We start from the raw sequence: 14,957 nt of genomic DNA, 5'->3' as shown, positions 1-14,957 counted from the left end.
TTCATATGGAAAAACAAAAACCCAGGATATCTAAAACAATTCTGAATAATAAAATAACTGCTGGAGGTATTACCATTCCCAATTTCAATTTGTATTACAGAGCTATAGTAATAAAAAGTGCATGGTTTTGGCATAAAAATAGACATGTTGATCATTGGAATTGAAGACTCAGACATAAAACCACACACCTATGGACACCTGATTTTTTTTCTTAATAAAAAAGCCAGAAATACACACTGGAAAAAAAAAACCCAGCATCTTCAAAAATGGTGCTAGTCAAACTGGATGTCTTCATGTAGAAGAATGCAAATAAATCCATACTTATCACCCTGCACAAAATTCAAGTCCAAATGGATTGAAAACTTCAACATAAAACATAATACACTGAACCTGATAGAAGAGAAAGTGGGAAATAGCTTTGAACTCACAGAAGACTTCCTGAAGTCTCCACATCAATAGCACAGGTTCTAATATCAACCATTAATAAATGGGACCTCATGAAACAGAAAAGCTTCTGCAAGTTAAAGGACAGCATCATTCAGACAAAGAAGCAGACTACAGGATGGGAAAAGAATTTTACCAACTTATCATCCAATAGAGAATTAATATCCAAAATATATAAAGAACTCAAGATACTAGATATCAAAAACCTAATCCAACTAAGAAATGGGGTACAGATCTAAATAGAGAATTATCAATAAAGGAAACTCAAATGGCTGAAAAACACTCAAAGAAATGTTCAACATCCTTAGCCATCAGGGAAATACAAATCAAAACTACTTTGACATTCCATTTTACATACGTCAGAATTGTTAAGATCAATATAACAAATGACAGCTCATTTTCTTGAGGATGTGGAGTAAGGGGAATATTCATCAATTGCGGGTGGGAGTGCAAACTTGTACAACCACCATGGAAATCAATATGGTGGTTCTTCAAAAAGTTGTGAAATCAGTCTACCTCAAGATCTAGCTGTACCACTTTTGGGCATATATCCAAACAATGCTTCATCTAACACAGAAAACTAGCTCAACCATATTTCATTGCTACTCTATTCATAATAGCCAGAAACTGTAAACAACCTAGATGTCCCTCAAAAGAAGAATGGATAAAGAAAACGTAGTACATTTACACAATGGAGTATTACTCAGCTGTTGTTTAAAAAAATGACATCTTGGGTTGGGGATTTAGCTCAGTGGTAGAGTGCTTGCCTAGCAAGCGCAAGGCCCTGAGTTTGAGTCTCAGCTCAAAAAAATGTTTTCAGTTATGGGTTGCTTATGCTACCCTTTTCCTATTGAGTCTCTTGTTTTTATACTGGTTTGCAATTTTACATTGTGAATAAGAGGATTTTTATTTAATTTTTATATTCTTTAATCTTATTTATTTATTTATTTATTTATTTATTTATTTATTTATTTATTTATTTATTATGTACACAGAAGAGGGCCCCAGATCTCATTACAGATGGTTGTGAGCCACCATGTCGGCGCTGGGAATTGAACTCTCTTAACCTCTGAGCCATCTCTCCAGCCCTAGTTGATGTATTCTATACTTTCAGTTGAAGTAAGACCTTTCTGGCCTTCCTCTTGCTCTACTTTCCTAGGGAAAGTCATAAAAACTAGTAATTCTTTTCCTTCAGTGCAAGGCATAAAACCTTCTCGTGTCTTTCTTTGTGAGAGTTGGCCCTCATTCCAGTGATATCCTACACCTGGAAGGAAGGAAGGAATACTATATATAAATAAAGACCAAGAGGAATCTGGATAGACCTGGCTGGGTCCCTCCTGCTCCATCTATGTGTTAGTCAGCTTTCTATTACTGTAAAACATGTACCCACATTTCTGAGCCTATCAACTTAAGGAGAGAAAAGGCTTAAGCTGGGTTGGTAGTACATGCTTGTTATCCCAGCACTTGGGAAGCTGAGGCAGGAGGGTCATCAGTTCTAAGCCAGCCTGTGATATACATAATGAGACCTTATCTCAAAACAAGACAAAACAAAACAAAAATAAAAATAAACTGTAGTAAACTCAGTTGTAATCTGTTCAATTTACTTATGAAGTGTTTCTCAATGTACGTTCATCAAGCATTTATACACTGTATCTTTTTAATTTTTTCTAAGCATTTTAATATATCTCTCTTTTAAGTATATTTAAAAATGAGAATAGGAATCTTAGAGGAATAAAAGTTACAACAAAAATTACTTGCATGCTTTTAACATAATAGGACTCCTCTTCCTGAGCCGCTAGTTATTCTTAGAAACCACATCATCTCCGCCTCCATGACTAAAAGGAAGTGCAGACACCATCTGTCCCAAGCTCAGCAGCTGGAACTGGAACCCATTAGCCCCAGCCCTGTGGGTGGAATGTGGGAGGACAGCAGTCCTCCCTACTGATTTGCTGATTGTTGTCTGCAGTGGCTTTTGTGTATGCTGGATGTCACTCAGAAAATGGAAATGGGGCCCTCTGCTGGGCTATGCACAAAATCCCATCTAGGGAATTTTCTGGAAAGAATAAGCCATAGTGAAGGACAATGTCCTAAGAGCCAAAGAAAAAGAACTAAGTATTTATCTTAATTTGTAGGCCAATTGAAAACAGCTTAGATTTATTTGAGTAATCAAATTAGAAAGGTCGCTCAGTCTCTTGTGTTAGTAACACATGGGGTATATTGAATGTAAGTTTGTCTTTTAAAATGAATGACTAAAATGGTGATTTAAAAAACCCATCATTCCAAAAAGTAAAATGGTGATTTTTAACACACTTAACTTTATTATCTTCAGAATATTAATGAACATTTATATTTTGATTTTTAATAAATGTATTCATTTATTTATTGTGCTTATGTATATGTACATGTACATACCATGGGACATATGTGGAGGTCAGAGGGCAATCCTAAGGAATCAGCTGTTCCCTTCCACCAGATGATCAGGCTTGGCATCAGATACCTTTACCCACTGAGCTGTCTCCTACTCCAAATACTTGTAATTTTGCTTCAAATATCAGACTTCAAATCTACCTTAGTAGTGTACAACATGTTCTGACAGTTATCTTCTCAGTACCACTTGTCTTCAGCAATATTTTGAGCAGATGATGCCATAAAAATAATTGGATTATGAGTCCTAAACCCTTTGATACAGATATTTAGAAATTATTAGTGTCGGTGTAAGGCTGATTTTTCACTCCCCACATATGTTATTAGTTAAAAAGAGTAGTAATTAAGGACATCACTGCATTGACTTCCACACACTCATTAAACACATTTATTAAAAGGGATGCATTAACTTGGAAAGATGCTATTGTGTTATTTCCAAGTGAACAAAAATAACGTGCAGAACAATAAGTACTCACTAACCTCATTTTCATTTAAAAAAATTACCTTAGAGCCTGAACCTACAGCCCGTTGTCAGAACAATTGCTTCATATGTATCACTCTGAGGTTGGTCTGCAGCACTGAAAAACAAAAAGAACCATCTTAATAGAAGAACAACAAAAACTTCAGAAGCACAGCAAATGTACTGGCTGGTTTTGTGTGTCAACTTGACACAAGCTAGAGTCATCTGAGAGGAAGGAGCCTCAGTTGAGGAAAAGCCTCCATGAGCATTTTCTCATTTAGTGATAAGTGGGGGAGGGCTCAGCCCATGGTGGGTGGTGCCATCTTTGAACTAGTGGTCCTGGGTTCTATAAGAAAGAAAGCTGAGCAAGCCATGGGAAGCAAGCCAGTAAGCAGCACTCCTTCATGGCCTCTGCATCAGCTCCTGCCTCCAGGATCCTGCCCTGTTCGAGTTTCTGTCCTGACTTCCTTCAGTGATGAACAGCAATGTAGAAATGTAAGCCAAGTAAACACTTTCTCCCTAACTTGCTTTTTGGTTATGGCACTTTTTTGCAGCAATAGAAACCCTAAGACAGCAAATAAATTTTAAGGGACTCAATTGTTTCTTTCATGACTGCTAATTTGTCAATTATGAAAAATTTCTTTCCTTCCTTTTTTTGAAATGAGGGATATCTCACTATGTGGCCTAGGCTAGCCCCAAACTCAGGATCACCCTGCTTTTATCCCTCTAAGATTAATATTCTCATTTTAAAAATATACTTTAAAAGTACAGAGATATAGAAGTGCTTAGAAAAACATGGAAAAGATACAGATGTATAAATGCTTGGTGAACTACATTGAAAAACACTTCATACATAAATTGAACAGATTTACACCAACATACACTGTAACCAAAGGCTTTTTTGTTCTACCTGATCCTGCAGCCACTTTTAAAACAATCACTCAGAGGCTTAACATTATCTACAAACTGTTGTTGCTTAGGTTTATTACTATCTAGCTCTTACAACTTAAATTAAACCCGTTTCTATTAATCTTTGTTTTGCCACGTGTCTAATTTACCTGTGTTCTAATACATCTGCCCCTGATTCCACCCTTCTCCCTGTATTTCTGCTTGGATTTCCCACCTGGCTCTATCATGCCTTGCTATAGGCCAAAGCAGCTTCTTTATTAACCAATGGTAATAAAACATATTCACAGCATACAGAGGGGTTATCTCACAGCAATACACAACTCTGCCCTTGTTTTTAATTTAATTTCATACATCTAAGTCACATTTTTCTTCAGCTTTTGGGTTTTGTTTTGCATTTAAAGCTTTTATCCTGGTGGAATTTTATTTTGGTGTAAGGACTAATAAGATACATACCACATTTTCCTGTTTTTTTGTTTTGTTTTGTTTTTTTCTCAAACAACTGCTCTAGCTTCAACTACTCTAGCAACCTAGGAACATTTGGAAGTTATATGCATTTCTCAGGGAAAGAGCACAGGGATGAAATACTAGAAAGGTGTTTTCATGTATGAATACTGAGGAATGAAACCTTGGCTCTCAGAAATTCTAGACAAATCCCTCTATCACTAAGCTATGTGTCTTCAATCCTTAGTAACAACTTTTAGTGGAAGAAAATGTTCAAAACTCTTAGAATGATTCTGTTCTGTAAGTAGGGAGGTAACCTCCAAAAGACTGTAGAACAAGTAATTACCCAGAATAGGCCTATCTCAGGACATTATTTGAATAGAGAAAAGGCACAACAGCATGACATCTTAATGCATGCTATTTTGGCATCCAAAGTTCCAAATTGGTAAAACAGAAAAAGATGAAATTGCCTTTATCTTATATTGGTAATACAAGCTGGGAATAATGACTCATGTCTGTAACTCCATCACTTGGGAAGTGGAAGCAAGAGAATGAGGAATTCAAGGTTATTCTTAGTTATACATAACAAGTTTGAGGCCAACCTGTGCTCCATGAGACTTTGTCTCAAAAGAAGGGTTGGTAACAAACATGCCATTTAAAATAGCAATACAGAGGCCTAGAGAGAAGGCTCAGCAGTTAAGAGCAATGGCTGCTCTTCTAGAGGACCCAGGTTTGATTCCCAGCATCCACATGGTGGCTCATTACCACCACTCATCTACTTCCAGAGGATCTGATGCCCTCTGCTGGCCTTTGCAGGCACTTTGCACATCTAGTGCATGGACATACATGTAGACAAAATAACCACACACATAAAATACTTTTTTAATTAAAAGAAGCAATATACTAGAGTACATAGGGATGAGAGTGTAGCTGCAGTTGCTTGGACCAGAAGTTTGAAACTAGTCTGAGCAACATAACAAAACCATGACTTAAAAAAATAGTAAGCCAGTAGTGGTGGCACATACCTTTAATCCCAGCAAACCTGGTCTACACAGCAAATTACAGACCAGCCTTATAGACTCTGTTTCAGAAAAGTAAAAAAGAAAGAATGAAAGAAATAATAGAAGGGATACAGAGATGGATTAGTGGCTAAGAGAACTTAGCCAGAGGTCCTGGCTTCAGTTCTCAGCACCCACATCAGGCATCTCACAACTACCTCTAATTACAGTTCCAGGGAATGTGACACCACTGAGCTCTGCAACTATCAGTCCCAAACACAGTTCATAGAAACACTCACACAGAAAGAGAGAGAGAGAGAGAGAGAGAGAGAGAGAGAGAGAGAGAGAGAAAGGATGGAAGGAAGGAATCTTTAAAAAAAAAAAAAAAAAGGAGATCCCAGCTGGATCAAGAACAGAAAGGGAATAACAGACCATGACAAATGAAGACCACATGAGAACAGGAATAGGCAGAGTGCTGGAGAGGTCCCCAGAAATCCACAATGATATATCCTCTGTAGTCTGCTGGCAGTGGTTGAGAGAAAGCCTGATCTGACCTAGTCTGGTGATCAGATGGCTAAACACCCAAACAGTCGTCTTGGAACTCTCATCCAATAACTGATGGAAGTGGATGCAGAGATCCTCAGCCAGGCCCCAGGTGGAGCTCCAACTGTCAAGAAAGAGGAGGGTCTGCACGAGCGTGAATTGTTGAATCCAAGATTGCAAAAAGCACAGGGACAAATAGCCAAACGAATGGAAGCACATGAATTATGAACCAAAGGCTGTGGAGCCCCCAGCTGGATCAGGCCCTCTGTATAAGTGAGACAATTGAATAGCTTGATCTGTTTGGGAGTCATCCAGGCAGTGGGACCAGGATCTGTCCTTAGTGCATGAGCTGGCTGTTTGAAACCTTGGGCTTACACAGGGACACTTTGCTCAGTCTTGAAGGAGGTGACAGGACCTGCCTGTACTGAATCCACCAGGTTTAAAAGAATCCCCAGGGGTGCCTTGATCCTGGAGGACATGGGAATGGAGGGGAGGGGCTGGGGGGAAGGTGGGGGTGGGGGCGGGACGGGGGAGGACAGGGGAACCCATGGCTGATGTATAAAATTTAAAACACATAATAATAAAGAAAAAATTATAAAAAAATAATAGAAAGGTAGTGCACACCTTATACAGCAGCAGTCAGGAGGCAGAAGCAGGTGGATCTTTATATAAAACACTTAAAGAAATGTTCAACATCCTTAGCCATCAGGGAAATGCAAGTCAAAACTACTTTGACACTGCATCTTACACCTGTCATAATGGCTAATATCAATAAAACTGCTCATTTTCAGAAGGATGTGGAGCAAGGGAAACACACATCCATTGCTGGGGTCAGTGCAAACTTGTACAACCCCTGTGGAAATCAATATAGTGTTTCCTCAGAACGTTGGGAATCCATCTACCTCAAGATCTTACTATAACATTATTGGGCATATACCCAAAGGATGCTCCATCCTACCATACGGACACTAGCTCAAACATGTTCATTGTTTCTCTATTCATAATAACCAGAAACTTGAAACAACCTAAATGTCCCTCAAGAGAAGAATAAACAAAATATGGTACATTTACACCACAGAGTATTACTAAGCTGTTGAATACAATGACATGATGGAGTTGAGGGACAGGGTCACATAATGTAACCCAGGCTGGCCTGATCTTCCTGCCTTTCCTTCACTAGTACTGATTCCTTTCTTCCTTCCTTCCTTCCTTCCTTTCTTCTTTCCTTCCTTCCTTCCTTCCTTCCTTCCTTTCTTTCTTTCTTTATTCCCTCCTTCCTTTCTTTCTTTTTTCCTCCCTTCATTTCTTCATTCCTTCCTTTTTTTTGAGACAGTGTCTCACTGTTTAGCTATGATTGGCCTGGAACTCAGTTTGTAGACTAGGCTGGCCTTGAATTCACAGAGATCTACCTGCCTCTGCCTCCTGAGTACTGAGATTAAAGGTGTGCACCACAATGCCTGGTCTTGGTATTCTTTCTTTTTGGAAAATAAAATGTTATTATTTTTAATTATTTTTTGAGATTATAACATAAATCACATCATTATTGTGGAATATTATTTTAACTAGGCATAGGTGTTACATTTGTTTATGTTGCAGAATATTACTTTAATTGTGTGAAAGTGTGTTACTTTTGTTTATGCTGCATTTGTTTAATGATGTAGGATGTGTGTTTAATTGTGTAATGATATGTTGCATCTGTTTCATCTTACCTGCCTAAGGCACCTGAGTGGTTTAATAAAGAGCAGAACAGCAAATAGTTAGGCAGAGAAAGGATCGGCAGGGCTGGTAGAGAGAGAGAATAAATAGGAGGGGAAATCTAGGCTCAAAAAGCAAAGAAAAGGGGAATAATGAGAGAAGAAGGAGGAGAGAATGAGGGACATGCCCAGGGCAAGAAGCTAGGCAGACACCAGCCAACTAGACATAGAGAAGCAGTGAAAGTAAGATATATAGAAGAAAGGTAATAAGCCCTGAGGCAAAAGGTAGATAAAGAGAAACAGGTTAATTTAAGTTAAAAGACCTAGTCAGAAAAGAGCCTAAGCTAGGCTGAGCATTCAAAACTAATATTAAGTCTCTGTGTCATGATTTGGGAGCTGGTTGGTGGCCCAAAAGAAAGAGCCACTAAGCACATACTAAATATGAACAGAGTCCTTTCCCAGAACTTTCTCAGGACAGACCAATTTAACCACAATTGTCTGGCACCTACTATAGATTATATCTGGGAATGCAGGAAAGAAAGGCAGAAGGCCATATCCAGATTTAGGTACACTGAGGACAGCACTCCGCATATTCTTCACCATATTGAGTTCTATAGCTATGCTCCCACATCCAACAAAAATGAACATGTCCTATAAATTGAATGCAAATTTTTGTCACGGAAAGCAAGAAATCACATCCAAAAACAGTCCAGGAAGCAAAATGCACCTGAAGTAAAAGGCCCTCTGCCTTTTTTCCTGGAGCCTCTTTCACAGTTCCCCAAGGATCATTCTTTCGATCATGTTCTGACAGTTGTAAACTATCATGTGGGTGCTGGGAAATGGACCCAGGTCCTCTGCAAGTGTAGCAAGTGCTATTAACTGCTGAGCCAATATTTCCAGTCCTCTTCTCCTACCTACTGAAATTCTTAACAAAATGTCAGTGACATTTTGTATATATAATTTAATTCTAAAATATATACAGAGCTTGACATAATGTTGAACATCTATAATCCCAGAAGCTGTAAAGCTGAGGCAGGAGGCTTACTGTGAGCTCAAGGTCAGCTTGGACTACATAGTGAGTATATAGTCCAGAAAAGCAAACCCTCCCATACCCCAAATTATAAATTATACAGAAAGTTACAATTTCTAGATAGCTAAAACAATCTCTAAAGACAGAAAGAATTTCTGGGGGCTGGAGAGATGGCCTAGCGGTTAAGAGCACTGACTGTTCTTCCAGAGGACCTGGGTTCAATTCCCTGCACCCACATGGCAGCTCACGACGGTCTCTAACTACAGTTCCAGGGGACCCGACACTCTCACACAGGCAAAACAACAATGCACAATAAATAAATACATAAATAAAAAAAGAAAGTATTTCTGTACCAAAGGCTTAATACTACAATAATCAAAACAGTGTGGTGCCAGAGAAAAGAGAGACACAAATGAATGGAAAAGACTAGAGAACTCAGAAATTGCCCTATACAAACATGACTAATAGACTTTTGTCAAAAATGCAAAAGCCATTCAATGGAAGGGTAGACTTTTCACAGGATTATGGTGATACCATAGGACATTCCATTAGCAAAGAAAACAAAACAAAATAGAAAACCTGGACCCTATCAGCACTTTATATAAAAATTGATTCAAAGGTACCATGGACTTTATTGTAAAGCATAAAACAGTAAACTTTGAGAAAAGAGAAGAACCTACGAAGCTACCTTAGAAATTAGGAAAGCCAGTGTGTTAAAATCTTTTATGCCAGCCTGTGTTGCTATTGAGAAATGGTGCAACATTTAAAAGGTGATGTCTACTGGGAAGAAACTAAACCACTGAGGAGTGTGTCCTTGAAGGAGATAATTGAGATTCCAATCCCTTCCTCACTGTCTCCTTCCTCTCTCTGTTTCCCAGCAACCATTTGGTGAATAGTCTTTCTCCACCAAACCCTCCTGCCATGATGTCATAGGACCAAAGCAACAAGAACCAGTGATCGTGGATGGAAATTCCAGAAACAGGAGCCAAAAGTTATTTTGTCACAATTATGGAAGACTTGTGAATACAGCTAGATAGAAAATTTAGACTAGATGCCTAAAACACTGCTTATAAATTTGATAATTAGAAACCCTTACTTTATAAAAGATTCTGCTGACAGAATGAAAGGAAGGGCTATGGATATGGGATTTGTAACCACACATTAGCAAAAGCTATCTAGAATTAGTAAGAGTTCTCAGAACATGGCAGTAGCCGAGTGTTGTGAACATTTGTAATTAAGACAGGGGAACTGTAAGTTCCAATCAAGCCTGGGCTACATAGCAACACCCTATTTGATAAAAGTAAAACAAACAAAATTAACAGTAAAGAGACAATTGCAGAAAATAGTGGAGAAAAGGAAGCATAGAAGATATGAAAAACATTTGCCAAACAGGACCTGCAAATGGCAAAGAAGCACTTGAAACAGATGGTTGATGTCATTTGATATTAAGGAAATACAAACTACAGTCACAATAAGCTAATATTCCTGCTGGAAGGTCCAAAATGAAGAACAGTGATGATACTGAATACAGGGTTCAGAGAAACTGGAGCACACAAACATGGCAGCTGACAAGAGGAGATAATCTAGTTGGCTTAAATGAGCCAGTTGCTTCCTCCTAAGGAGGTAATTATACTTCATCCTGGGTTCTTTTTAATGAAATATTTTTTTTTTACAGTTAATTAGCCCTTTCCTTAGAAATTGGCACCATTGCATCAGATGAGGTCATTGCAGAATTGTTACTTCTTTTACTGTTATCCAGTCCCCAGCTCACATTTTGCCAGCACTATGGTTGGACTTTGTTAGTCCCCTGACCTCCATTGTTCTGTTCTTGTGCCTCCTTTCTCTACTTTCTTGAAGTCCATGTCTCTTACAAGTTCATGTTTGGGTTCAATTGTCTGTGAATAACCCAAAGAATCATAAATGATCCTGAAGCCAGTTGTCTTGCCACTAACAAAATGGGTTCTGATGCCCAACTACAAAGATGACATTTGGTGTAGCAATATTTTCTCAAATAAGACTGCCAGCTTACAAATAATGACACAGAGATACATTATTAATTGTGAAAACTTGGCTGTTAGCTTAGGCTTGTCCCACTATATCTTATAACTTAAATTAACCTGTCTCTATTAATCTACATTCTGCCACATGGCTTAGTTACCTCTGCTCAATTTCATATGTCCGACTTCTTCCGAGTCCCCTGGCATCTCCCTGGTGTAATCCACATGCCTAGATGCCTCCTCCTCGTCCTCTCCTTGGAAATCGCTTCTATCTCTCCTGCCCAGCTATTGACCATTCAGCTCTTTATTATTAAACCAATCACACTAATGCATCTTCACACAGTGTACAAATATCCCACAACAATCTGGTGTGGTCCTGCACATTTTGCCTAGTTTTCCCAAATTTCTGTCTTTTGTACATCAGTGAGCATTTTTTTCCCTCTGAAGTAGATGACTGGTCATGAACTTATTGGTCCAGATAGTTGTTAACTGTGTCATTCATGATGGTGATGATCATTGAGTAACCAAGGAGAAAAGACCCCTCAGGCTTCTTGATATTTCTACCTGTGGAAACATTTCTTTTTCTGTAAGATCTTCCACCTCCACATTTAAAACTTAAGGTACCAGCCTTAAATTTTTTTAATTTTTAGTCTTTGTCCTTTTCTATTCCTCTTCCTTCAGAAAAACTTGTGCGTGACTCCAGCTTGTCCCCTTGATTTAGAATTAGCTAATCTTAGGGATGGCTCACCAATGTCTGTAAGTGATGGTCCTGAAAAAAATTACTCATCCTTATAAATGTCATCTGCCAAGAGGCCAAGACAGGAACATACTCTTCTCCTTTCTCCATGGAAGTGTTTGTTCCAGAGAGCCTCGATTCTCTTACCAGTTCCAAACCAAATGCCCTGGTTCTAGGGAGCACAGTGAAGATATCAGGTTTCTAAGGTCCAGGCTAAGAAGTGGAAGACACAGAATGTGCTCTCAGACAGGTCTTGTGCACTCAGTGGTGGAGTTCAGAGACACAAGAACTTCAGGCTCCAGCAAATGCAAGAGCTTGCCAAGATTCTGAACCTCTGCTACACACAGGTTAAGCCCTGGTCCCAAGACTATATAAGGAAATGGAAAAGATGGCAAGAAAGTGAGTAGCCAGGTGACTTGAGGCTCAACAGCTCCAGAATCCCCGGGCCTGCATTACTATCTCCAGAGGAGTTGGCAAACACATCTGGAAGCCTTTCCATGTGGAGCACCCAGTCCTGAAAGTGCTTAACTTGTATCAGCTAGATCTGAAATAGCCATTCCTGGAATACTCAGAGCCTGTACACCCAGGCCTGGGACAACCAGGCCCAGAACATCCCATTCCACCATCGCTGCAGAGTGTAATCTCCAGCTTCATCTGTGTCCCAGAACAAATGTCATCACTAGTTAGGAGGCCATGGTGGAAACGTGTGATAAACCCATCCATATTCTAGTAGTGTGGATTCACTCCTTGATTCCTTAGCACATACACAGCCTGATGGTGTGATGAGTATGTTGTTCAATTTCAGTGAAGGCTGTAGCCCAATTCTTTCTTTCCTTCCTCCTTCCTTCCTCCCTCCCTTCCTTCCTCCCTCTTTCCCTCCCTCCCTCCCTCCCTTCCTTCTTTCCTTCCTTCCTTCCTTCTTTCTTTCTTTCCTTCCTTCCTCTCTTCATTTCTTTTAGGACTTTGGTTTAGTTTGGAAGCCTAGTGTCTCCTCCTTACCATCCTGCATCTCATTTTGCCTGCTGTGTCAATTTGGTGGTTGGCATATAATTAGAGTATGGCCAAGTATGTTTCAGTAACCTCTCCTGCTACAAACAGAATGTCTCTGACACCTAAAAAATGGTAGATTTCTTACAAGTTTGGGTGTCTTTAGGTATAGGTGCTAACCTCAAGTGCAGGAAGCAATAATCTCAAAATATGTAATAAAGGGTTAATCATCTCCTGTATGAATTCTCTGATGAGTTCGAAAGACTGCCTTTCTGGGTAAAGTATTTTTCACATTCATCACATTTATAAGGTTTAACTCCTGTATGAACTTTCTGATGTCTTCTAAGTTCTATGCCATTGGTAAAGGATTTGTCACACTCACTGCATTTGTAAGGCTTCTCTCCTGTATGCATTCTCTGATGTCTTCTAACATGAGAGCTGTAGGTAAAGAGTTTGTCACAGTCACTACACTTGTAAGGTTTCTCTCCTGTATGTATTCTCAAACCTTACCAGTGTAGTGAATGTGACAAATCCTCTATCAGGAAAGTCCATCTTAGAACTCATCAGAGAATACATACAGAAGAGAAACCTTACCAGTGTAATGAGTGTGACAAATCCTTTACCCAGAAATTTAATCTTAGAACTCATCAGAGAATTCATTTAGGAGAAAAACCTTACAAATGTAGTCAATGTGAGAAATCTTTTATCCAGAAAACCAGCCTTAGAACACATCAAAGAATTCATATGACAGAAGCCTTACAAATGTAATGTATGCAGAAAAGTCTTTACCTGCATTTCAAGTCCAAGAAAACACCTGAAAATTCATAACTGGGGACAAAAGTGTCTGTAGGAAATAATGTGGCACATGCTTTAACCAAGCTTTGTCCTTACCTGTACTTGAAGTTTCACACTGGAGAATCATGAACATGAGAAACTTGTGAAAACCTTTATAATGTTTAATCTTGGAAAGCAAGACATTATGTTGAGGGAAATTCTGAAAATGTGACAATGCAAGAAAATTTTCATTAAAATTTTTTACTTGTTCAACCTCAAATAGTTCATCATGAAGACAACATGGAGAAGGAGCCTGAAAAATATGTTATTGTGTAACAGTACCCTAGATACTGAAATGATACAGTTTGAAGGGAAGCTGATTAAGACTGGAACTATGTCATTCAAAATAACTTAAAAGAAATCCCTGAGCCTGACAAGATTTAGTATGCTTACCTCAAATGAAGAAACACAGACAAATCATGCCAGTTAGAAGGAAATTTTGCAAACTGAGTGACCAAGACTGGATGCTCTTAATCTGTAGATATGCCTATGGGTATCCAGTATTCATTAGGTTTATCCCATGCTCATTGGATTTTAATGATGGCAACTGTGTTTGTGTGCCTTTTGCTCTGGTAAAATACTACTTCCTCATGTTTGTTAAGTAAGGCAAATAAAGCTGATTAAGTCAACAAGTTTAAAAAAAAAGGGTTAATCATTTCTGTTCTTGGCCAATGGCAAGCTTTACTACTAAAAGACAAATTGTCTTGTGAAGGGCTAAGTTCTGGCATATTTGATTGATTTCCTCTATCGTTGAGGGCTCTGAGCTTCTCTACAACCACTATTTTGTTATTTTAAATACTTTTAAAAATTGCATTCAAGCTGGGTGGTGGTGGCACACACCTTTAATCCCAGCACTTGGGAGGCAGAGGCAGGCAGACCTTTGTGAGTTCAAGGCCAGCCTGGTCTACAAAGCAAGTTTCAGGACATCTAGGATGATTACACAGAGAAGCCCTGTCTCGAAAAATCAAAAAAAGATTTACATTCAAGTTAGGCCTGGTGGACTCTGGAGGACGAGTACAGCTCTGCCCCACATTTCTAGACCTGGGGTGGCTGGAAGAATTTTACCCATGAGCCCATCCTGCCAGGCAGTTAGGCATCATTATGGTGAGTGAGTGCAGGGTGGCAAAATGGGAGAGAGAGAGAGACAGAGACAAAGACAGAGAAAGAGAATGATTCATGTTCTGGGGAGAGAGGCAGATCTAAAGAGATGAGAGAGGTGAGGAATGGGTTGAGGTAGATGCTCTGTTTATCACCCAGGGTCTGTGTTGATGTCAGTGGCTCCTGTTACCACCCACGGCCCTGTGGACACCCAGAGTCTGGGCCACTACCTATGACCAAGTTGATGTCTAAGGGATGTGCACCCATGGGGGCCATGCCAATCCAGGATTACTGTGCTGCCACCCCAGACCATGGTATGTCTAGCCCAGACTGCTGCCAGGGGCCATGTCTGGGTCTGTAGC

The sequence above is a fragment of the Onychomys torridus genome, chromosome X (assembly GCF_903995425.1).
Source record: "Onychomys torridus chromosome X, mOncTor1.1, whole genome shotgun sequence".
Lineage (NCBI taxonomy): Eukaryota > Metazoa > Chordata > Mammalia > Rodentia > Cricetidae > Onychomys > Onychomys torridus.
The sequence above is the reverse complement of the archived record's forward strand: the minus strand, read 5'-3'. Positions refer to the sequence as shown.